Source organism: Chiloscyllium plagiosum, unplaced genomic scaffold (genome assembly GCF_037043375.1).
Source record: "Chiloscyllium plagiosum isolate Xiang-an unplaced genomic scaffold, Cpla_swu_hap1 HiC_scaffold_26, whole genome shotgun sequence".
NCBI classification, from domain to species: Eukaryota; Metazoa; Chordata; class Chondrichthyes; order Orectolobiformes; family Hemiscylliidae; genus Chiloscyllium; species Chiloscyllium plagiosum.
In genome coordinates, this window is record NW_028270164.1 from 61,707,612 (window position 1) to 61,731,363 (window position 23,752).

Below are 23,752 nucleotides of genomic sequence, written 5' to 3' on the forward strand. Positions count from 1 at the left end.
AATTGCATCTATTTCAATGTAAGAGGGCTGACAGGTAAGCTGCTGTACTCAGGGTGTGTAGGACACAGGTACGTAGGACAGTGATATTACAGACATTACTATGGCTAAGAGAGGGACAGGACTGGGAGCTTAATGTGCCAGGGTATAAGTGCTTTAGGGAGGACAGAGATGCTGGGAAGAGGGGAGGGCGTGTTACACTTTTGATTACAACAAGTATCACAGCAGTAATCAGAGATAAAATAACTGAAGGATCACCAAAGTACACTTTGTGGGTCGAGATAAGAAATAAGAAGGGTGACTCAGAAGCTGGCAGCGATTCTGTAGACCTGCTGTGGACAGCTCTGCCTAACAGCCAAGGCATACTGGTGTTTCTTTGCCATCCCTGGCCAACTTATGTGGTGGAATTATTAGTTTAAAACCTTACAGATCACATATTTGTTAATGTTTGGGAAGAATGCCAAAGGGAAAAAGAGCAAGCAAACAGCAGCAGGGAGGACCCTCCCCTGCAGCACCAAGCATACTAGCAGCAGTAACAATAGCATCCTCTCCTGAAATCCCTGGGCACCTGAAAGGCTCACAGGAATTGGATGCGGCGATGGAGAGCCTTACCTTGAAAGTTATGCCTGCGATTGAGGAAATCTGTGGGGAGAATTCGTGCCAGGTCCAACCTATCGCATCCATGCTGCAGAAGCATGAGCAGGAGATCCAGGGTCTCAAAGAGAGACTGGAGGAGGTGGAGGGTCGAACTAATGCTTCGGAAGCTGCGATGGAGTCCTCATTCAGTCGGATCCAGGTGCTGGAGCGAGAGGTGCGGGCCTTGCGAAACCATATCGATGATCTCGAAATTCGAGGTCGGAGGATAAATCTCTGAATTGTCGGGCTCCCTGAAGGTGAGGAAAGTGAGCAACCAGTCAGCTTCTTTGAAAGCTGGCTGCCGAAGTTTTTGGGTCTGCACATTGAGTTCAGCAGGTTGCAGATTGAAAGGGCGTATCGGGTAGTGCACAGGTCAGGGCTGGTGCAGCACCCCCGCCCGGTCCTAGTGCACTTCCAACATATAAGGACAAGCAAAAAGTCATAGAAGCTTCCAGGTCCCTGGGAAAAGATCCACAGGCACTGCTGTACAAGGGGTCAAAGATCATGTTTTTCCAGGATTCCTCTGCAGCTGTAATTCGAAAGAGGAGGTCCTTCAATGAAGTTAAAAAAGATGCAGAGGAACCTGGGCATCGAGTACTCCATGAGATACCCCGCAGTGCTTCGTTTCAGCCACAAGGACTCAGTTTATACATTTGGACACTTTAAAATAGATGATTGGCCTAAGAATACAGTTAATGTTTTTTTCTCTTTTCTATCTTTCCCCATGTTTTCCCTTCTTTTTTTAAATTCCTTTCTTTCTCCCTAATGATTTCCTTTTTTGAAAGGGGGGAAAAGACTTTGGAATAAGTTGTTTCTTTTTTTAAATAACTAGATTTTCTGATGGGAAATTATGGGATGTTCGTTGTTGTCTCTCCCCTTTTTTTGTTTGTTCTGCTTCTCCTTTAGTCACAAGTAGGGGTGACATGAAGCCAGGGATGGATGGAGTGCTCATCCTGACTTTGTCTTTTGTTCTGTTGAGTTAAGGATAATCTTTTTTTTTCTGGCCTAAGGCTGGGGCACAATCCAGGTTTGAAGGAGCTTTGAAGGAGAGGATGGGTAGGGTGAGTGCCCGCTATGGGCAGGGAGAAGAATCTTCATTCAAGTTTCTATAGTTGGTTTTCTTTGTAGATTTTTGGTAACAATAGTTGTTTATAGTTATGATAGAGTAGTGTTTGTATATATAATTTTTCGATTCTCTGAGTCTTTATTTAATTATCCTCGGCGCTTTGTAAGCTGGGTTGTCCTTCCGGGGGGTTCAAGGGTGTCTGAAAGTTCTTATTAAATGGTGCACCTGGAACATTAAGGGAAGTCATTCGCCTGTTAAAAGGCAAAAAAAGTATTTTATAGCCTTAAGAGGGAAAGGGTTGATATCGCTTTGTTGCAGGAAACTCATCTTGATGATGGGGAACACCTGAAATTACAATGGGGAGGGGGGGGGTTATGGCAAGGTATTCTTTTCATCCTTTACTACTAAAAGTAGGGGAGTGGCGGTACTTATCCAGAAAAATCTTCCGTTCACATTATTAGAGCAGTGAAAGATGAGCAGGGACGGTTTGTGATACGTAATTCACTGATACATGAGGAGGAATATGGCACTTTCTGGTGCCCTCGGTCCTTCAGGATTCGATTATGGGTTGTAATATTAGGAATATAGCTATCTGTGATCATACGGCAGTATATTTGGAGGTTAAGGCCAAGACTGAAGGGCGAGGTTTGCGGCACTGGTGTTTAGACCCTTTTCTCCTTAAGGATTCTAAATTTGTGGAATACGTTTTGAAGGAGTTTCAGGAATTCTTGACTTTCTAAAGAAGGGCTCATGCCCGAAACGTCGATTCTCCTGCTCTTTGGATGCTGCCTGACCTGCGTTTTTCCAGCATCACATTTTCAGCTCTGATCTCCAGCATCTGCAGTCCTCACTTTCTCCTTCTTGACTGTCAACCCAGGCACAGTGAGTAGTCCATCCATGCTATGGGAGACTGCTAAGGCCTTTGCTAGGGGATAAGCTATTTCCTATTCGGCTAGCCAGAAACAACAGAAGGAGGAACAGCAGTGTATACTTGAGATGTGGTTGAAAGCCGTGGAGGCAGCACATTTTGCGTGGCCTTCAGTGACTGAACTACATCGGATCACGGCCCTTCGGGCTGCCTTGAATTCAATACTGACGCAAAACGCAAAGAAAGAACTTGCTTCTGCTATACAGAGGCTGTTCGAATATGGGGATAGGCCAGGGAAGTACTTAGCATACCTGACTAGGAAAAAGCGTGCTCCCCAATCCATTACTGCAATCAGATACAGCGCCGGGGTCCTTACATACGATGCTAAAAAGATAAATGAGGCTTTTCGGAGCTTTTACTCTGAATTGTATCAGTCTGAAGTTTGCGAAGACAGGAGGGCTAAAATTGAGACATTTTAAAAACCTGGACCTCGCAGAGGTAATCTTGGAACAGGCCTCTCTCCTTAATGCCCCCTTGATAGTTCAGGAAATACAGTAGGCAGCTAGGTAACTTCAGAGTGGGAAAGTGCCTGGTCCTGATGGTATTCCGGGTGAGTTTTATAAGGAGTTTATACGGACAGGGCTGATGTTGGAGATATACAATCACTCCTATATGCATGAATGCCTACCACCATCTTTGAGAGAAAGTAATATTTCCTTAATTCTTAAGAAGGGGAAGGTTCCTGAGGATTGTGCCTCGTACAAGCCCATGTCTGTATTAAATTCAGATTTCAAAATTCTGTCCAAGATCCTGGCGCTGAGTTTGGAAAATGAGTTGCCCCATATTACGAATGGGGACCAGACAGGCTTTATAAAGGGCCATAGGTACTCTAATAATATTAGAAGGTTGCTGAATGTGGTCCAAGTTTGTCAGCAATGATCGACTCAAGAGTTGGTGATTTCCTTAGATTCAGAGAAAGCATTTGACCGGGTGGAATGGCCGTATATTGTTTATGGAGAAAGTGAGGTCTGCAGATGCTGGAGATCAGAGCTGAAAATGTGTTGCTGGAAAAGCGCAGCAGGTCAGGCAGCATCCAGGCCGTATATTGTTTATGTCTTAGAGCAGTTTGGGTTGGGTGGAGTCCTTGCTAGGTGGGTGGAGGTTTTATATCGCCACTCTCTGGCTGCAGTCATCACCAACGGTGTGAAGTCTGGAAATTTTAGGATTGCTAGGGGTAGTCGTCAAGGCTATCCCCTCTCACCGTTGTTGTTTACATTGGTGATAGAGCCACTGGCAGAGGCCATTCGTCAGAACATCCACATAACCCCTCCAGACATTTGGGGAACCTTAAGGATGTGTCAGAAGTTGAAGGTGGTTCTAAGTTCCCTTTTAAGTGGTCGTGGGCAAGGTTCCGGTCCTAGGCATTTTTATTACTCTCAAGTTTGATCTGTTATTTCGGACTAACTTTGCTCACTTGCTCCACAATGTTAGGCGAGATCTCCAGAGATGGGAGGCTCTTCTAATTTCATGGCTGGGCCAAATATCTCTCATTAAGATGAATGTTCTTCCTTATTTGCTTTATTCCACGCGTATACTCCCTATAATTTTTCCCAGGTCAACGCTGCAAAAGCGTATGGGGTGGTTTGGTTCCTTTGTCTGGCATCGTGGGCAGCCCCTCATCAAACTTATAAGTTGCAGTTGCCTCAAGGAGAGGGACCAGTTGATTTCCCAGCCACCAGAAGGTATCAATTGAGTTCCCTGCGGTCCTTTGTCTGTGATTGGGTAGATAACGATTCAAACTCAATATTGCTGGATATTGAGGCCTCCCAAGCAAAGTGCCCTCTAATTTACCTGTTCTTCATGGATAAGATGAGGACAGTTATGGACCACTGCTGGAACTCCGTTGTCATTAGTACAATCAGGGCTTGGAGGGCGATGCGTCAGATTGAGGGTTGTTTATCCAAGACTTCGGCACTTACACCAAGAGTTGGTACACCAGGGTTCCGACTAGGGATGATGGACTCAGGGTTCAAACTATGGGCAGCGAGAGGAGGTTCTAGTTTGGGAGAAAGTGAGGTCTGCAGATGCTGGAGATCAAAGTTGAAACTTTATTGCTGGAACAGCACAGCAGGTCAGGCAGCATCCAGGGAACAGGAGATTAGACGTTTCGGGCACAGGCCCTTCTTCAGGAATGAGCAGAGAGTGTTCAGCAGGAGAAGATAAAAGGTAGGGAGGAGGGACTTGGAGGAGGGGCGTTGGAAATGTGATAGGTGGAAAGAGGTCAAGGTGAGGGTGATAGGTCGGAGTAGGATGGAGGCGGAGAGGTCAAGAAGAAGACTGCAGGTCAGGAAGGCGGTGCCGGGCTGGAGGGATTCGGCTGAGACAAGGTGGGGGGAGGGGGGATGAAGAAACTGGTGAAGTCCAAGTTCATCCCCTGTGGTTGGAGGGTTCCCAGTCGGAAGATAAGACGCTCCTCCTCCGACCGTCGCGTTGTTGTGGTTTGGCGGTGGATGAGTCCAATGACCTGCATATCCTCGGTGGAGTGGGAGGGGGAGTTGAAATGCTGTGCTACAGGGTGGTTGGGTTGGTTCGTCCGGGTGGCACAGAGGTGCTCTCTGAATCGCTCCGCAAGTAGGCGGCCTGTCTCCCCAATATAGAGGAGGCCACACCGGCTGCAGCGGATGCAGTAGATGATGTGGGTGGAGGTGCAGGTGAATCTGTGGCGGATATGGAAGTTTCCTTTGGGGCCTTGGAGAGAAGTGAGGGGGGAGGTGTGGGCGCAAGTGTTGCACCTCCTGCGGTTGCAAGGGAAGGTGCCGGGAGTGGAGGTTGGGTCGGTGGGGGGTGTGGATCTGACAAGGGAGTCGCGGAGGGAGTGGTCTCTGCGGAAAGCTGATAGGGGAGGGGAGGGAAATATATCCTTGGTGATGGGGTCTGTTTGGAGGTGGCGGAAGTGACGGCGGATGATGCGCTGTACATGGAGATTGGTGGGGTGGTAGGTGAGGACCAGTGGGGTTCTGTCCTGGTGGCGGTTGGAGGGGCGGGGCTCAAGGGCGGAGGAGCGGGAAGTGGAGGAGATGCGGTGGAGGGCACCGTCGACCACGTCGGGGGGGAAGTTGCGGTCCTTGAAGAAGGAGGCCATCTGTGTTGTACGTATTTTGAACTGGTCCTCCTGGGAGCAGATGCGGCGGAGACGAAGGAATTGGGAGAATGGGATGGCGTTTTTACAGGGGGCAGGATGGGAGGAGGTGTAGTCCAGGTAGCTGTGGGAGTCGGTTGGTTTGTAGTAGATGTCCGTGTTGATTTGGTCGCCTGAGATAGAAACAGAAAGGTCTAGGAAGGGGAGGGAGGAGTCCGAGACTGTCCAGGTGAATTTGAGGTCAGGGTGGAAGGTGTTAGTGTAGTGGATGAACTGTTCAACCACCTCGTGGGAGCACGAGGTAGCGCCGATACAGTCATCAATGTAGCGAAGGAAAAGATGGGGGGTGGGGCCAGTGTAGTTGCGGAAGATGGATTGTTCCACATACCCTACGAAGAGGCAGGCATAGCTGGGGCCCATGCGGGTGCCCATGGCTACTCCTTTTGTTTGGAGAAAGTGGGAGGATTGGAAAGAAAAGTTGTTCAGGGTGAGGACCAGTTCGGTCAGTCGAAGGAGGGTGTCGGTGGAAGGGTACTGGGTGGTACGGCGGGAAAGGAAGAAGCGGAGTGCTTTGAGTCCTTCGTGATGGGGGATGGAGGTGTACAGGGACTGGATGTCCATGGTGAAGATGAGGCGTTGGGGACCGGGGAAGCGGAAATCCTGGAGGAGGTGGAGGGCGTGGGTGGTGTCACGAACATAGGTGGGGAGTTCTTGGACTAATGGGGACAGGACCGTGTCGAGGTATGCCGAGATGAGTTCGGTTGGGCAGGAGCAGGCTGAGACGATGGGTCAGTCAGGTTTGTGGATTTTGGGCAGGAGGTAGAAACGGGCGGTGCGGGGTTGTGGGACTATGAGGTTGGAGGCGGTGGATGGGAGGTCCCCTGAGGTGATGAGGTTATGGATGGTCTGGGAGATGATGGTTTGGTGGTGGGGGGTGGGGTCATGGTCAAGGGGACGGTAGGAGGAGGTATCTGCGAGCTGGCGTTTGGCCTCAGCGGTGTAAAGGTCAGTGCGCCAAACTACTACTGCGCCTCCCTTGTCAGCTGGTTTGATGGTGAGGTTGGGGTTGGAACGGAGGGAGTGGAGGGCTGCGCGTTCCGAGGGTGAGAGGTTGGAGTTTGGGAGACTTGTTTGAGGGGGAGGTTATGATGTCGTTTGAGCAACTGATCTGCAAATACAGGTTACTCAGCAGAGGTCTTTTCTGTTTCTTTCAGGTTTCATCCAGAGGAAGACCACGCTTCTCACTAAGCCCTATAAGACAGAGAGTTGGTTGCTACATTCCACAAGCACCCTTTTGGCTTGTGTCCTCTATTGCCTGCTGGGTGACAGGGCATGGCAGGATATTAACTGGTTATGTGAGGTCTGGGAGCAAGAGTGGAGATCTCTTCTGATTCATGGGAGAACATATGGGAGAATACACAAAAGATCTCAAACTGACAGGCGCTACGCAGTTAAAATGTCTGCACAGGACTGATCTGGCACCAGACCGTCTGGCGAAGTTTAAAAAAGGGGAATCTTCAATGTCCCCCAAATGTAAAAAAAAGTCAAGGTACTCTTATCCGTTGCTTCTGGACATGCCACAGGCTCCATGTTTATTGGAGCGCTGTGGCGGGAGAGATAGGGAGGGTATTGAGGACTGAAGTCAAAGCAGACCCGATATCTCTCCTCTTAGGTCTACCGAATTTACCAGTTTTAGACAGGCATGGGAAGAAACTAATTAATGTTCTTGCATACTGTGCACGGAAGAATATTCTGATGAATTGGGTGTCTGAGAACCCGCCGGGCTTTCTGGGATGGCAAAAATTAATTATGGAGCACATTCCCTTGGACCTTTTTTACGAACATTGTCCACCACACAACAGACCATTTTAAAAAGACATGGCAACTCTACTTGAGTTATTTGGAAACAGATTTGCCAGTTGACTCAACTAGGGGGTTTGTTTACTGAGGTGGTTAGATTTGTCAAGCCTGGGCCCTGGAGGGGTTCTCCTGTGTTAATCCACTTATATATACAATGATCCCATACCTCTGTTTGGGAGTTTTGCACTGAGCATAGCTGTTCTGTGTTCTGTGTTTTCTTTTGTATTTTATTGCTTTTTTTTTATGTTGCTTTGCACAGTGTTAGGGTTTGTTTTGTATTAGAGGGTATGATAATAGTTAGGAGACAGTAATTGTATTGTTTTTGTGTTTGTTTTCTTTTTATTATACTGATATTTGTTATCGATTGTATTTTTCAATAATTTTATATGTTTGTAAAGTTAAAAAAATTGCTAATAAGTATATTTACAAAAACAAAAGAAATAAGATGGGGAAGGTTACGTTATTGAGTTGTACTGTAGCTCCCAAATAGTCAATGGAATTAGAGGAACAAACGTGCAGGGGGACTGGAGAGACTTGCAGGATCAATAGTTTTGTCACTGTCAGGAATTTTAATCTTTCCAACGTAGACTGGGGCTGCCATAGTGTTAAGTGCTTAGATGGGGTGAAATTTGTTAAGAGCATTCAGGAAACTTCCTTAAGCAATATATAGAGGGTCCTATTCACAAAGGGACAAATCATGAGAAGTCGGGCAGACAGGTGACGGAGGTGACAGTGGGGGAGCATTTTAGGACCAGTGCTCTATTAATTTCTATTAATTTTACAATAATTATGGAGAGGGACAAAACTGGTTCACTGGTTCAAGTTCTAAACTAGTGCAATGCGAACTTTGATGGAATTAGACGGGAGCTTACAGGGGTTGATTGGAATAAATGAGTTTGCATGCAAAGAAACATCCGGCAAGTGGGAGGCATTCAAAAGTGAAATGGTCAGAGTTCAAGGTCCATATGTTCCTGAGAGGGTGAAGACCAAGGTTAGCAGGAACAGGGGTCGCTGGATGCGACTTTGACCAACAAAAAGAAAGGAGCCTCAGCTCAGGTACAGGCAGCTGTGATCAAGGGAAGCCTTGGTGATATAAGGGGGATACTGGAGTTCACTGAAGAAGGACATTAGTAGAATAGAGCGTAGAGTAGCTCTTATTTTTCATTTCTACCAGATACAACTGATACAGTTAAAACGATACAGTGTTCCTCTCATACCGAGGGTGATAAATGGACAGCAGCAACTGTATAATCGTACATGGCATAAAGTGCATTAGAACTGCAAAACACACAAGTTACAGTCTAATGAAAGAATGATGGATAATAGGCATTTTTCGAGCAGCAATATGAGAGAATGTTAGATGGGGAAGAGCTGAAAATGTGTTACTGAAAAAGCGCAGCATGTCAGGCAGCATCTAAAGAGCAGGAGAATCGACGTTTCGGGCATGAGGCCTTCTTCAGGAATGAGGAAGGTGTGCCAAGCAGGCTAAGATATAAGGTAGGGAGGAGGGACTTGGGGGAGGGGCGTTGGAAATGCGATAGGTGGAAGGAGGTAAAGGTGAGGGTGATGGTCCGGAGTGGCGGTGGGCGCGGAGAGGTCAGGAAGAAGTTTGCAGGTTAGGAAAGTGGTGCTGAGTTCGAGGGGTGGGACTGAGACAAGGTGGGGGGAGGGGAAATGAGTAAACTGGAGAAATCTGTGTTCATCCCTTGTGGTTGGACGGTTCCTCCACCCGTCGTGTTGCTATGGTCTGGCGATGGAGGAGTCCAAGGACCTGCATGTCCTTGGTGGAGTGGGAGGGGGAGTTGAAGTGTTGAGCCACAGGGTGGTTTGCTTGGTTGGTCCGGGTGTCCCAGAGGTGTTCTCTGAAACATTCTGCAAGTAGGCAGATGTCTCCCCAATATAGAGGAGGCCACATCGGGTGCAGTGGATGCAGTAAATGATGTGTGTGGAGGTGCAGGTGAATTTGTGGTGGATATGGGAGGATCCCTTGGCGCCTTGGAGGGAAGTGAGGGGGGAGGTGTGGGCGCAAGTTTTGCATTTTTGCATAATCGCCAGATTATGCAAAAATGCTGCATAGTCATGGGCCAGCGGGGTGAAGTGCAGTGCACTGAGCACACAGCCCTGGGGAGCCACCGTGCTCAGTGTGATGGTGTTGGAGATGCTGTTCCCAATCTGGACTGACTGAGGTCTCCCAGTCAGGAAGTCCAGGATTCACTTACACAGGTATCATTCAGTTACTTAGGCCTAGCAGACTCAGCTTTCCAATCAAGTGCTGAGGAATGATGGTTTTAAATGCAGAACTGAAGTCTGTGAACAGTGGTCTGATGTAGTTGTCATTGTTCTCCAGGTGGTTGGGGCCCAGTTGGAAGGTAGTGCAAATGGCATCATCTGTTGAGTGGTTGGGTCGATAAGCGAAATGTAGGGTGTCAAGTGAGCATGACAGTAAGGCCCCCCCCTCCCCACATCACAAGCATCTTGATGCACTTCATGATGATGGGTATAAGCACAACAGGGCAGTAGTCATAGAGGCAGGATGCTGAAGACCTGCTCAGCACTGCTACAATGGCAGCGGCCTTGAAGCACGTTGGAACTGTGGGACAGCTCAGGGAGATAGAGACATAGAGTCATAGAGATGCACAGCATGGAAACAGACCCTTCGGTCCAACTTGTCCATGCCGACCAGATATCCCAACCCAATCTAGCCCCATCTGCCAGCTTCTGGCAGATTGTAGCAGCCTCCACCACATTCTCTGGCAGCTTATTCCATACACGTACCACACTTTGCGTGAAAAAGTTGCCCCTTAGGTCTGTTTTATATCTTTCCCCTCTCACCCTAAACCTATGCCCTCTAGTTCTGGACTTCCCAACCCCAGGGAAAAGACTTTGTCTATTTATCCTATCCATGCCCCTCATAATTTTGTAAACCTCTATAAGGTCACCCCTCAGCCTATGCATTTACCTACTAATTTTGTGATTCAAATATTACATTGCTTTACTTAATTAATGCTGACTACATGTCTCACCAGAAACAAAATTACTGGCCAATTATTGCATAGATGATATGACATGATGAGATGTTGAAGATGTCCGTGAGAACATCTCTGAGTACTCTGCCAGAGATGTCTTCTGGTTAAGCAGACTTACATGAGTTGAATCTGCGTAGGGCTTTCCTCACGTTAGCTGTGGTAAGACACAGCACCTGGTCATTGGGCTTGGCAGGAGGTAATTCCTCGCTGTTACTTTGCTTTGTGTCTCAAACTATGCATAAAAGTTGTTCAAAACATCCGGAAGGAAAGGATCACCAGCAGAATCAGGCAATAATGTTCTGTGGTTTATGATGGCCTACATGCCCTTCCACATGCTCCGTGTATCACCTATGTCCTGAATTCTCTGTGCATTCTCTGTGCGCATGCACGCTTTGCCTCAGGAGGGAGAAAAGGGGGACGATCTAGCCCTGGCTAAGAAGCTTAGGGAGAATCCAAACAAGTTTAAGTATATTAAAGGAAAAGAATAACTCGAGTGAGATACGACCTGTCAAGGACCTGCATGTCTAGAACGTCAGGTGGCAGGCGAGCTCCTAAATGAATATTTATCCTTTATCTTTACCGGGGAGAAACACACGAAGATTTGGGAATTTTGGTAAGTCAGTGGTCATATAATGGGTACAGTCCATATCACAGTAGAGGTGGTGTTGAAAGTATTAGAATGTAAGAATTTGGAGAAAACTCCTAGTCCTGACCAGTTATACACAACAACACGGCAAGGGGTGAGAGGAGAAATTGCATGGGCCCTGAATGATATTTTTGCATCATTGTTAGCCACAGGTGAGGACTCAAAAGATTGGAGAATAGCGTATGTTGTGCACTTATTCAAGAAGGGCTGCAAAGAAAAGACTGGGCACAATTGGCTAGTAAGCTTAACATCTGTGGTAGATAAGTTACTTGGGAAGATTTGGAGATAAGATATACATGCATTTAGAGTCATAGAGACGTACAACACCGATACAGACCATTTGGTCCAACTTGTCCATGCTGACCAGATATCCCAACCCAATCTAGTCTCACCTGCCAGCACTTGTCCCATATCCCTCCAAACCCTTTCTCGTCATATACTCATGCAGATAACTTTTAAATGTTGAGATTGTAATAGCCTTCACCACTTTCTCTGACAGCTCATTCCATACATGTACCACACTCTGCATGAACAAGTTATGCCATAGGTCGCTTTTATATCTTTCCACTCTCAATCTAAACGTATGCTATCTAGCTCTGCATTCCACTAGCCCAGGGAAGGGACTTTGTCTATTTATCCTATCCATGCTCCTTATGATTTTATCAAACTTTATAAGGTCACCCCTCAGCCTCCAATGCTCCAGGGAAAGCAGCCCCAGCCTATTCAACCTCTCCCTGTAGCTCAAACCCTCCAACCCTGTCAACATTCTTGCAAATCTTTTCTGAACCCTTTCAAGTTCCACAACATCTGATACGATGCAAATTAAAATTACACGCAATATTCCAAAAGTAAACGAACCAAAGTCCTGTACAGCCGTAACATGACCTCCCAACTCCTGTATTCAGACCAATGAAGGAAAGCATACCAAATACCTTTTTCACTACCTGCAACTCTACTTTCAAGGAAGTATGAACCTTCACTTCAACGTCTCTTTCTTCAGCAACACTCCCTTGGACCTTGGAAAGACAGGGTTTGATTAGGAGCAGTCACCATGGCTTTGTGATTGGGAGATCATGCCTTCATCCATGCGTTAGATTTCTTTGCTAAAATGACCAAGAATGTCGACGAGTGGAGGGCGGTGGACATGGTTGAAATGGATTCAGTAAGGCCTTTGATAAGGTTCCACATAGTAGGCTGCAATGGAAAGTTAGATTGCATGACCTTCAGGGGGAGCTGGAAAATTGGATACACAATTGTCTTGATTTTAGAAAGCAGAGGGTAATAGTTGAAAGCTGCTTGTTGGACTGGCGGCCTGTGACTAGTGGAGTGCTTCAGGGATTGGTGCTGGGCCCATTGCTGTTTCTCATCGAGATCAATGATTTGGATGAGAATGTAAAAGGCACGTTTATCAACCTTGCACATGACACTAACACGGGTGGTATTGTGGACAGTGAGGGAGGTTATCATAAATTGTAGCAGGACCTTGATCAGCAAGGAAAGTGGGCCAAGAAATGATGAATGGAGTTTAATAAAGATAAGTCTGAGGCCTTGCAGTTTGGAAAGTCAAATCAAGGTAGGATTTCATGGTGAATGAGGTAAGGCCTTAAGGAGTCAAGTGGGACTGAAGGACCTTGGAGTTCAGGTGTACGGTTTTCTAAAAATGTAGTCACAGGTAGAGAGGGCAGTGAAGTAGGCTTTTGGCACACTAGCCTTTATCAGTCAGGGCTCTGAGCATAGAAGCTGGGAATTTACGTTGTACTTGTAAAGGATGCTGATGAGGCCGTACCGTTTTGGTCATCTTGCTATCGGAAAGATGTTATTAAACTGGAAAGAACCCAGAAGAAATTTGCAAGGATGTTGCTCAGACTCAAAGGTCCGACTAAAGGGAGAGGTTGGACAAGCTGGCACATGTTTATTTACAGTGGAGGAGACTGAAGGGGGATCTTATAGAAGTGTATAAGATCATGAGACGCACAGTTAGGGTTAATGCACTCAGTCTTTTGCCAAGTGTTGGGGCATCGAGGACCTGAGGGCATCACGTTAGAGGGGAAAGAATCAAAGGACGACATACAATAATTGAGAGTGAGAAAAATCAATTGACTGAGAATGGCCTTGAGTAGTGCACAATGAAACTGGGAAAGTTTGATTTGAAAACCAAGTTGGTCAAGAAAAGAAAAATGGAAAAATGGGCTCTCTTCAATGCGGAGACGGTTTGAGTCTAGTTGAGGAACACTCCCTCAAATAGGAAAGGCAGGATAAACAAACCCAAAGCTCCCTGGGTGAGAGCGCGAAAGAATAAGATGAAAAAAACCAGGAGGAATTCTGAAGGTTCAGAAGGAAGGCGATAGAGCGGGGGGAGTAATAAGAAAACGGATAGCCAACATAAAATTATTCCAGAATCGTCTGTAGGCACCTCATAGTGAGAGCGCTAAACGATGAAGTGAACCTGACTCAACACGAGAAAGAGGATGTGTACCAAGACGAAGGGGCGTGGCTGAGTGTTAAATGAATAATTTCCCTCTGTACCAAAGAGGGAGAAGCTACCCAGGCCACGGTAACAGAGGAAGGTACAATATTGATGAGGAAGATCTGTGGAATAGGCAAAAAACATGTTTCACTCTATCTTTCACGATATATGCGATAATAAAATCATTCATTAAGTTGTGGAATAAAAGAATATCAACGTGGATACAAATTTGACTGATTGTTAGGAAATTGACTGGAGTCATCTCAATTTGTTTTCGAGCTGGAGGAAGATTTTCAGTGAAGTTCCACAGGAATCAGTTTTAGGACACTCAAGTCCATCCCACCCACACTATTCCATGTACGTCCATATGCCTGTCCAATGACGAATTAAATGCACTCAAACTTGGCGAATCTACTACTGTTGCAGGCAAAGCATTCCATACCCTCTGAGTAAAGAAACTACCTCTGACATCTGTCTTATAGCTATCTCCCCTCACTTTAAATTTGTGTCCCCTCGTGTTTGCCATCCCCATACTTGGAAAAAGGCTCTCCCTGTCCACCCTATCTAACCCTTTGATCATCTTGTATGTCTCTATTAAGTCACCTTTCAACCTTCTTCCCTCTAATGAGAACAGCCACAAGGCCCTCAGCCTTTCATCGTAAGACATTCCTTCCATACCAGGCAACATCCTAGTAAATCTCCTCTGCACCCTTTCCAAAGCTTCCACATCCTTCTTATAATGTGGTGACCAGAACTGTACACAATACTCCAAGTGTGGCCGTGCCAGAGCTTTGTACATCTGCAGCATAACCTCCTGGTTCCGGAACTCAATCCCTCTATTAATAAAGGCCAAAACACTGTATACCTTCTTAACCCTGTCAATCTGGGTGGCAACTTTCAGGGATCTGTGTACATGGACACCGAGATCTCTCTGCTCATCTGCACTCTCAAGAATCTTACCATGAGCCCAGTACTTTGCATTCCAATTACACCATCCAAAGTGTAACACCTCACACTTGTCCACATTAAACTCCATTTGCCACCTCTCAGCCCAGCTCTGCATCCTATCTTTGTCTCTCTGCAACCTACTACATCCTTTGTCACTATCCACCAACTCCACCGACCTTAGTGTCGTCCGCAAAATTACTAACCTTCTAAGCCCTCATCCAGGTCATTTATAAAAATGACGAACAGCAGTGGACTCAACAAAGACCCTTGCAGTATGCTGCTAGTAACTGGACACCAAGATGAACATGTTCCATTAACTACAACCCTCTGATTTCTTTCAGCAAGCCAATTACTGATCCAAACTGCTATATCTCCCAAAATCCCATTCCTCCACATTTTGTAAAATAGTCTACTGTGGGGAACCTTATCGAACGCCTTGCTAAAATCCATATACACCACATCAAGCAGATTACTCTCATCTACCTGTTTGGTCACTTTGTCAAAAAACTCAATAAGATTCGTAAGGCACGACCTACCCTTCACAAAACCGTGCTGACAGTCCCTGATCAGATTATTCTTTTCTAGATGGTTATAAATCCTATCTCTTATAATCTTTTCCAACACTTTACCAACCACTGAAGTGAGACTCACTGGTCTGTAATTACCAGGGTTGTCTCTACTACCCTTTTTGAACAAGGGAACCACATTTGCTATCCTCCAGTCCTCAGGCACTATTCCTGTAGACAATGATGATTTGAAGTTCAATGCCAAAGGTTCAGCAATCTCTTCCCTTGCTTCCCAGAGGATCCTAGGATAGATCCCATCCGGCTCAGGAAACTTGTATCAAACACTTGTGTGACATCAACTGGAGTATCATATGCAGTTCTGGTATCAAATTACAGGAAGGACGTTAACACATTGGAAAATGTGCAGAAGTGATTTCGATTAGATTCCGTATAATATGGAAAAATCCCTTCCGCCCAACAAGTCCTCACTGACCCGCTGAAGAGCAAACCATCAATACCCATTCCCCTATATTTACCCCTGATGAATGCACTTAACACTACAGGCAATTTAGCACTGCCAATTCACCTGGCCTGCACATCTTTGGATTGTGGGAGGAAACCAGTGAACCCAGAGAAAACTCACACAGACACGGGGAGAACGTGCAAACCCCAACAGAGGCGCGAATTAAACCTGGGTCCCTGACGCTGTGCCTGACCACTGAGCCACCATTTCACCTTTTACAGGAATGCTTCCAGGGATGAGAAACTTCAGTTGTGAAATCAGATTGTTCTTTTTGGAGAGTAGATGGCTAACCTGATCTGATAGAGTTTTTCAAACTCCTAGGCAGACTGAATTAAATAGATCGGATGGAAATTTTAAAATGGAATAAGAATGAGAGTGTACAGATTTCAGGTAATATATGAAAGAAGAAAAAGTGATTTAAGTAAGAATATTTTCATTCAGTGAGTACATATAACATAGAACATTACAGTGCAGTACAGGCCCTTCAGCCCTCAAAGTTGCACCGACCTGAGAAACCAATCTGAAGCCGTTCTAACCTATACTATTCAATTTTCGTGCATATGCCTGTCGAATAAACATTTAAATGCCATTAAAGTTGGTATCTCTACTACTGTAACAAGCAATGTGTTCCACGCCCCTGCTACTCTCTGAGTAAAGCAACTACCACTGATATCTGCCTGATATCTATCACCCCTCAATTTAAATCTATGTCCCCTCGTGCTAGCCATCACCATTAAAGGCAGAAGGCTCTGACTGTCATGTCTCATATAAGTCCCCTCTCAATCTTCTTCTCTCTAACAAAAGCAGTTTGAAGTCCCTCAGCCTTTCCTCGTAAAACCTCCAAAGAAGGCAACATCATTGCAAATTTCCATTGAATCTTTCCATAGCTTGTACATCCTAACTATAATGCAGGGACCAGGACTGTACACAATACTCCAAGTTCGGCTACACCAGAGTTTCGTACAGCTGCAGCACGACCTCGTGGCTCTGAAACTCAATCCTTCTACCAATAAAGGGGTAACACACTGTATGCCTACTTATCAACCCTATCAACCTGGGTGACAAATTTCAGGGATCTCCGTACACAGACACTGAGATCTCTCACAGAAAGAGCGGGAGCACCAGGGGGAAGTGACGACGACCAGAGGGGCAGCCGGGAAGGAAAGCGGTGAGTATTTATACTCACCCTTCGAAGCCGTCGGTCATTTCCAGTGCGAGCAGCAGCGAAGGTAAGACCGTTTGGTTTTAAAAGTGCTTACCGGTAGCGGGCAGCGGTGTTTTTTTTTCTCTTTCACTCTCTCTTCACAGAAAGAGCGGGAGCACCAGGGGGAAGTGACGACGACCAGAGGGGCAGCCGGGAAGGAAAGCGGTGAGTATTTATACTCACCCTTCGAAGCCGTCGGTCATTTCCAGTGCGAGCAGCAGCGAAGGTAAGACCGTTTGGTTTTAAAAGTGCTTACCGGTAGCGGGCAGCGGTGTTTTTTTTTCTCTTTCACTCTCTCTTCACAGAAAGAGCGGGAGCACCAGGGGGAAGTGACGACGACCAGAGGGGCAGCCGAGACCCGGAAGCAGTTAGTGTAAGCTTACCTGGGTAGGTTTTTCCCCCTTTAAAAGCGCGAAGGAGAGGACCAAGACCGTGTTAGGGAACTGGAGCTGGAGTTGGATGAACTTCGGATCATTCGGGAGGCAGAGGGGGTCATAGATCAGAGTTATAGGGAAGTAGTAACTCCAAAGATGGCAGATAGATGGGTGACAGTGAGGGGGACTGGGAGGAAGCAGCCAGTGCAGGGACCCCCTGCGGCCATTCCCCTCAAGAACAAGTATACCGTTTTGGATACTTGTGGGGGGGATGACTTACCAGGGGTAAGTAACGGGGCTCAGGTCTCTGGCACGGAGCCTGTCCCCGTTACTCAGAAGGGAAGGGTGAAGAAGAGCAGAGCAGTAGTAATCGGGGACTCGATAGTTAGGGGCACAGATAGGCGGTTTGTGGGAACGAGAGAGACTCACGTTTGGTATGTTGCCTCCCAGGTGCAAGGGTACGTGATGTCTCTGATCGTGTTTTCTGGGTCCTGGAGGGGGAGGGTGAGCAGCCCGAAGTCGTGGTCCATATTGGCACCAACGACATAGGTAGGAGGAGTGCCGAGGATGTTAGACAGGCTTTCAGGGAGCTAGGTTGGAAGCTCAGAGTTAGAACGAACAGAGTTGTTGTCTCTGGTTTGTTACCCGTGCCACGTGATAGAGATTCGAGGAATAGGGAAAGAGAACACTTAAATGCGTGGCTACAGGGATGGTGCAGGAGGGAGGGATTCCGGTTTTTGGATAACTGGGGTTCTTTCTGGGGACGGTGGGACCTCTATAAACAGGATGGTCTACACCTGAACCTGAGGGGCACCAGTATCCTTGGGGGGAGGTTTGCTAGTGCTCTTGGGGGGGGTTTAAACTAACTCTGCAGGGGCATGGGAACCCAGATTGTAGCTTCAGGGTGCAGGGCCTGGAGTGTAGGGAGGTTAGGAACATGGCATCAATTTCCAAGGAGGGTGTCTGTAAACAGGAAAGTGGCTTGAAGTGTGTATACTTCAATGCAAGAAGTATACGAAATAAGGTAGGTGAACTTGCAGCGTGGGTTGGTACCTGGGACTTCGATGTTGTGGCTATTACGGAGACATGGCTAGAACAGGGACAGGATTGGCTGTTGAGGGTTCCAGGATTTAAATGTTTTAGTAGGGTCAGAGGTGGGGGTAAAAGAGGGGGAGGTGTGGCATTGCTTGTCAAAGATAGTATTACCGTGGTGGAAAGGACGATGGATGAGGACTTGCCATCTGAGGTAGTTTGGGCTGAGGTTAGGAATAGGAAAGGTGAGGTCACCCTGTTAGGAGTCTTTTACAGGCCTCCTAATAGTCCTAGAATCATTGAAGAAAGGATAGGGAAGGTGATTCAGGAGATGAGTGACAGTAATAGGGTGGTTGTTATGGGGGACTTTAACTTTCCTGATATTGATTGGGAAAGCTATAGCTCAAGTTCGTTAGATGGGTCAGTGTTTGTTCAATGTGTGCAGGAGAGTTTCCTGACACAATATGTAGACAGGCCAACAAGAGGTGAGGCCATACTGGATTTGGTTCTGGGTAACGAACCAGGCCAGGTGTTAGAATTAGAGGTAGGTGAGCACTTTGGGGATAGTGACCATAATTCGGTGATTTTTACTCTCGTGATGGAGAGGGATAAGTGTGTACTACAGGGCAAGAGTTATAGCTGGGGTCAGGGAAATTATGATGCGGTGAGGCATGACTTAGGATGTGTGGCTTGGAAAAGTAGACTCCAAGGCAAGAGTGTAAATGATATGTGGAGCTTGTTCAAGGAGCAACTATTGAGTGTCCTTGATAATTATGTACCTGTCAGGCAGGGAGGAAAGGGTCGTGCGAGGGAGCCGTGGTTTAATAAGGAATTGGAATCCCTTGTTAAATGGAAGAGGGCGGCCTATCTCAAGATGAGACGTGAAGGTTCAATGGGGGCGATTGAGAGTTATAGGGTAGCCAGGAAGGACCTGAAGAGAGAGCTAAGAGCAGCAAGGAGGGGACATGAAAGGTCCTTAGTCGGTAGGATTAGGGAAAACCCTAAGGCTTTCTATAGGTATGTTAGGAATAAAAGAATGACTAGGGTAGGAATAGGTCCAGTCAAGGATAGCAGTAGGAAGTTGCGTGTGGAGGCGGAAGAGATTGGGGAGACACTGAATGAATACTTTTCTTCATTATTTACTCAGGAACAGGGCATTGTCGTCGATGTGAATACTGAGTCACAAATAAGTAGAATGGATGGCTTTGAGGTATGTAGAGAAGAGGTGTTGGAAATCCTGGAAAAGGTGAAAATAGATAAGTCCCCTGGGCCTGATGGCATTTATCCTAACATTCTCTGGGAAGCAAGGGAGGAGATTGCAGAGCCATTGGCCTTGATTTTTATGTCCTCTTTGTCTACAGGAGTCGTGCCAGAAGACTGGAGGATAGCAAATGTGGTTCCCTTGTTCAAAAAGGGGAGTAGGGATAACCCTAGTAACTATAGGCCGGTGAGTCTCACTTCTGTTGTGGGCAAAGTCTTAGAGAGAATTGTAAGGGATAGGATTTATGCACATCTGGATAGGAATAATGTGATCAAGGATAGTCAGCATGGTTTTGTGAAGGGCAGGTCGTGCCTCACAAACCTTATTGAATTCTTTGAAAAGGTGACGAAGGAGGTTGATGAGGGGAAAGCGGTAGATGTGGTATATATGGATTTTAGTAAGGCGTTTGATAAGGTTCCCCATGGTAGGCTACTGCAGAAAATACAGAGATATGGCATTGAGGGTGAGTTGGAGGTTTGGATTAGGAATTGGCTGGATGGAAGAAGACAGAGGGTAGTAGTTGATGGCAAAGTTTCTTCATGGAGTGCCGTCACTAGTGGTGTTCCGCAAGGATCTGTTTTGGGACCATTGCTGTTTGTCATTTTTATAAATGACCTGGAAGAGGGGTTAGAAGGTTGGGTGAGCAAGTTTGCGGATGATACGAAAGTCGGAGGAGTTGTTGACAGTGAGGAAGGATGTGGCAGGTTACAGCAGGATATAGAGAAGCTGCAGAGCTGGGCAGAAAGGTGGCAAATGGAATTCAATGTAGCTAAGTGTGAGGTGATTCACTTTGGGAAGAATAACAAAAAGATGGGGTACTGGGCTAATGGTCGGATACTTGGTAGTGTGGATGAGCAGAGGGATCTTGGTGTCCATGTACACAGATCTCTGAAAGTTGCCACCCAAGTAAATAGTGCAGTGAGGAAGGCATATGGCGTATTGGCTTTTATTGGTAGAGGAATTGAGTTCCGGAGTCCTGAGGTCATGATGCAGTTGTATAAGACTCTGGTGCGGCCGCATCTGGAATATTGTGTGCAGTTTTGGTCGCCATACTATAGGAAGGATGTGGAGGCACTGGAACGGGTGCAGAGGAGGTTTACCAGGATGTTGCCTGGTATGGAAGGAAGATCGTATGAGGAAAGACTGAGACACTTGGGGCTGTTTTCATTAGAGAAAAGAAGGTTTAGGGGTGACTTGATTGAGGTGTACAAGATGATAGGGGGTTAGATAGGGTTGACAGTGTGAACCTTTTCCCGCGTATGGAGTCGGGTATTACAAGGGGGCATAGCTTTAAATTAAGGGGGGGTAGATATAGGACTGAAGTTAGGGGTAGTTTCTTCACTCAGCGAGTCGTAAGTTCATGGAATGCCCTGCCAGTAGCAGTGGTGGACTCTCCCTCTTTATGGGCATTTAAGCGGGCATTGGATAGGTATATGGAGGATAGTGGGTTAGTATAGGTTAGGTGGTCTTGGATCGGCGCAACATCGAGGGCCAAAGGGCCTGTACTGCGCTGTATTCTTCTATGTTCTATGTTCTATCTCTCTGTTCATCTACACACCAAAAATATTATCGTTAGCCCAGGACTCTTTATTCCTGTTACTCCTTCCAATATGAATCACCTCACACTTCTCCGCATTAAACTCCATTTGCCACCTCTCAGACAAGCTCTGCTGAGTACCTATAATCCGTTTGTAATCTACAAAATCGTTCGACACTATCCACAACTCCACTGAATTTACTGACAACCATAAATTTATTCACCTATCCGTCTAAGCCCTCATCCAGATCACTTGTAAAAATGACTAACAATACATTAGATTAGATTCCCTACAGTGTGGAAACAGACCCTTTGGCACAAACTAGTCCATACCAACCCTGCGAAATGTAACCCATTCCCCCTCAGTAATAGACCTAGGTCTACAGGCAATTTAGTATGACCAATTCACCTAACCTGCACTTCTTTGGACCGTGGAAGGAAGCCGAATCACCTGGAGGAAACGCACACAGACACAGGGAAAACGTACTAACTCCACACACATGGTTGCCTGAGGCTGGAGTTGAAGCTGGGTCCCTGATGTTGTGAGGCAGCAGTGCTAACCACTGAGCCACTGAACCACCATGCCACCCTAGTAGCCCCAAAACAGATCATTCCGGTACACCATGAGCAACTGAACTCCAGGCTGAACATTTTTCACTCGCCACCAGCCTCTATCGTTTTTCAGCTAGCCATCTTCTTATCCAAACAGCTAAATCACCCTCAATCCAATGCCTCCATATTTTGTGCAACAGCCTACTATTGGAAACCTTATCGAATGCCTTACTGAAATCCATATACATCAAATCAACCGTTGTACCCACAACCACCTGTTTGGTCACATTTTTGAATAAATAAATAAGGTTCGTGAGGCACAACCTACCATTAACAAAACCGTGTTGACTATCCCTATTCAATTTATTCCTTTCCAGATTATTTTAAATTCTTTATCTTATAACTTTTTCCAGTACTTTACTCACAGCCAAAGTAAGACTCACTGTTCTATAATTACGACGTTTGTCTCTACTCCCCTTCTTGAACAAGGAGGAAACATTTAATATTCTCCAGTCTTGTGGCACTATTCCTGAAGATAATGGTGACATAAAAATCAAAGGCAGAGGCTCTGAAGTATCCTCACTGGTTTCCCATAGAAACTTTGGATAAATCCCATTAGCCCAGGGGATTTATCTATTTTCACACTTTCCAGAATTGCTATCACCTCCTCCTTGTGAACATAGAACATAGAACATAGAACAATACAGCACAGAACAGGCCCTTCGGCCCACGATGTTGTGCCGAACTTCTAACCTAGATTAAGTACCCATCCATGTACCTATCCAAATGCCGCTTAAAGGTCGCCAATGATTCCGACTCTACCACTCCCACGGGCAGCGCATTCCATGCCCCCACCACTCTCTGGGTAAAGAACCCACCCCTGACATCTCCCCTATACCTTCCACCCTTCACCTTAAATTTATGTCCCCTTGTAACACTCTGTTGTACCCGGGGAAAAAGTTTCTGACTGTCTACTCTATCTATTCCTCTGATCATCTTATAAACCTCTATCAAGTCACCCCTCATCCTTCGCCGTTCCAACGAGAAAAGGCCGAGAACTCTCAACCTATCCTCGTACGACTTCCTCTCCATCCCAGGCAACATCCTGGTAAATCTTCTCTGCACCCTCTCCAAAGCTTCCACATCTTTCCTAAAGTGAGGCGACCAGAACTGCACACAGTACTCCAACTGTGGCCTAACCAAAGTCCTGAACATAGAACAGTACAGCACAGAACAGGATCTTTGGTCCTCAATGTTGTACCGAAAGCTCGTCCCCCTACACTATCCCATCAAGAACCATGTGCTTATCTGAGAATTGTTTAAATCTCCCTCATGTGGCTGAATTAACGACATTGGTAGGTAGGGCATTCCATCCCTTTACCATTCTCTGAGAAAAGAACCTGCCTCTGACATCTGTCTTAAATCTATCACCCCAGAATTTGTAGTTGTGCCCCCTCGTACAAGCTGACGTCATCATCCTAGGAAAAAATACTTTCACTGTCTACCCTACCGAATCCTCTGATCATCTTGTATGTCTCTATCAAATCCTGTCTTAGCCTTCTTCTTTCTAATGAGAACAGACCCAAGTCTCTCAACCTTTCCTCACAGTAGGCGGCATGGTGGCAGTGGTTAGCACAGCACATTGGGAATGTAGGACCAATCTGAAACGAGGAATTAAGAGGGCGAAAATGGGTCATGAAATATTTTCAGTAAATAGGATTAAGGAAATTCCCAAAGCCTTTCTTTCATATATAAGGAACAAGAGGGTAACTAAAGAAAAGCTTGGCCCACTTAAGGACAAGAGGAGGAAAGTTATGTTTGAAGTCAGAAGAAATAGGTGAGATTCTTAATGAGTACTTTGCTTCAGTATTCACTGCGGAGAGCAACATGATGGAGGTTGAAGCTAGGGATAGATGCTGGAGTACTGTTGGTTAAGTCAGCATAAGGAGGGAGGAAGTGTTTGGTTCTCTAAAAGGCATTAAGGTGGACAAGTCCCCATGTCCAGATTTTATCTACCCTATGTTACTGAGGGAAGCGAGAGAGGAAATAGTTGGTGCATTAACAGATATCTTTGATGCATCCTTGAACACGCATGAAGTCCTGGAGGACT